Source organism: Microcebus murinus, chromosome X (genome assembly GCF_040939455.1).
Source record: "Microcebus murinus isolate Inina chromosome X, M.murinus_Inina_mat1.0, whole genome shotgun sequence".
In the NCBI taxonomy this organism is placed as follows: domain Eukaryota; kingdom Metazoa; phylum Chordata; class Mammalia; order Primates; family Cheirogaleidae; genus Microcebus; species Microcebus murinus.
The window spans coordinates 77,778,789-77,781,200 of NC_134136.1; the positions used below are offsets into that span (position 1 = coordinate 77,778,789).

At 41.8% G+C, this 2,412-nt stretch overlaps 1 pseudogene; it reads left to right on the forward strand.

The window, feature by feature from the left end:
• The window catches only part of LOC142865807 (uncharacterized), a 27,835-nt pseudogene extending 25,729 nt beyond the window's left edge, over positions 1 to 2,106 (forward strand).
• The last annotated feature ends 306 nt before the right edge of the window (positions 2,107 to 2,412 follow it).

The window sequence follows — 2,412 nt, forward strand, 5'->3', positions numbered from 1 at the left end:
TAGTCCATCATGGTGTTCCTAGAAGTGAAATAGATAGGAAGCCTAATAAGTTCTTACTTAATCTGTATAATCAGGTCTACTTGGTTCTGCTATTGCTAGAGGCTTACAGGGTCTTCCCTGACTGTAGCGAAGGTGCCCCATCGCGGGTGGGAGAAAAAGGCCATTTGGGCTGTGTGTTGTCCGCGTAGCCGACAGGAAGCAAACACGTTCTCGAAAGCTGAAGGCTCCAGCGACCTCTCTTACCACCATCATAGCAGTCCCAGGTTGCAACAAGGACAGTGTTAAAGCAGGCTGTAAAAAAGTGTGGCTACCCTGGTCACCTGACTTTTGAATGCTGCAATTTTCTCCGAGTAGACCCCAAAAGGGACATAGTTTTAGATGTCAGCAGTACAAGCACTGAAGATAGTGATGAAGAGAATGAAGAACTGAATAAACTACAGGCATTACAGGAAAAAAGAATAAATGAAGAAGGGGAAAAGAAAAAAGAAAAAAGCAAAGAAAATCAAATTGAAAATAAGAGGAAAAGGTCATATTCATCCAGTTCCACTGAAGAAGATACTTCAAAACAAAAGAAACAAAAATATCAGAAGAAAGAAAAGAAAAAAGAAAAAAATAGTAAATAAAAAAAGAGGAAACATCACAAAAAGGAAAAAAAAGAAGAGGAAAAAGGAAAAGCATTCTTCTACCCCTAATAGTTTGGAATTCTCCAAAAAGGAACTGAGACTGTGGCCTAGGACATTACATTTAAAAATTTGTTTTTTAAAATTATGTACCCTTCCTTGGAATTTGCTATATATTCTGCTTTGCAATAAATCCCGGCCTTTTCCATTAAAAAAAAAAACAAAAAAAAAACCACTGTGTAATCAAAAAGTTCCAGGCCAAGTGGCAAAAATCCAGCCTGAACCATGAGAACAGACAATCATGGTCCCTCAATCAGTTCCCAGACTTGAGCCAGTTTATAGGCCAAGAACCCCTTCAGTGAAGGGGAGGCTGGGTCCTCTTGAGGAAGGATCCCAGTACACTACCAAAGATTAATACTGTGATCTTTTTTTCCAAGCTTTCCCCCAAAGGCCTACAGCCTTTTACAAGGGGAACTGCACTGGGGGAAAGGAAAAAGTCAGACCTATTGGGGACTATTGAATACGGGCTCTGAACTGACACTAATTCCGGAGGGCCCAAAACATCACTGTGGTCTGCCAGTCAGACTAGGGGCTTATGGAGGTCAGGTGATCATGGGTTTCAGCTGAGGTCCGTCTCATGGTGGGCCCAGTGGGTCTGTGAACCCATCCTGTAGGTATTTCCGAAGTTATGGAAGGCATAATTGGAATAGACATCCTCAGCAGCTGTCAGAATCCCCACATTGGTCCCCCAACCTGTGGAGTGAGGGCTATTATGGTCGGAAAGGCCATGTGGAAGCCGCTAGAACTGTCTCCACCTAGAAAAATAATAAACTCTAGCTTTGCTTCTTGAACAAAATGATAAAGTTTCAAAAGAAGAAAACTTTTTCCCTCTTTTACCCGTCTTCCTGCCTTGGACTTGGACGTGTTGAACAGCATTCGTGATCATGAAGAAAAGGTCCAGAAAATTATGGGGATGTCAGCGTTGACATTTTAAATCACTGAACCAACTCCAACAACCACCTTCATCTAGACCTTTTTCATCAAAATGTAAGCCCCATGATTTGTTTAAGCCACTCCTATTTGGGTACCCTGTTGGTATCTGCAATGGTACCTGCTGCCAAAAGTATTACTAACTGAGACACATTTATTTCGTACACCTCAAAATGAACATAAGTGAACTCATGATCCTCTCCACTAAACTTCCTTTTCTTATGGTTTCTCCCATCCCAGTGAAGGAACACCATCCAGTAGTCACCTGGACGGCTAAAAATAGTTCTTACCACATCTCCTCTGGCCCATCTCCAGTGCAATCTCCAAAAGCAGCCATAGTAATGTTTTAAAGGGAACTTTTCTGATCATGTCTACCCCCTTGCTTAAAATCCTCTAACGGCTTCCCACTTAACTGAAAATTAAGTCCAAACTCCCTACAGGGTCTATAAGACCTTATGTGATGTGACTCTTACCCACCTCTCTATTATAGCTTCATGTCAACTTTGGTCCTCCTCCATCTCTAGACTAGCAACACTGACTTCCTTTTACTTTCTCATCCTCTTATTCTCCTTTAAGATCCCTCTTTTGTCAGCCTAGTATACTTTTCTCCCAATATTTGCCTCAGTAACTCTTCCTCATCACTCACATTGCAGCTTACACATCATTTTCTTAGTAAGTCTTCCATGGACCCCTGCCACTAGGTCAAATCCTTCACTGAATGCTGCTAGAGCACCACGTTCACTTTAAGCACATATAACCTCTAATTACTTACTCCGTTTTTCTGCTGGACAGTAAGCTCCTG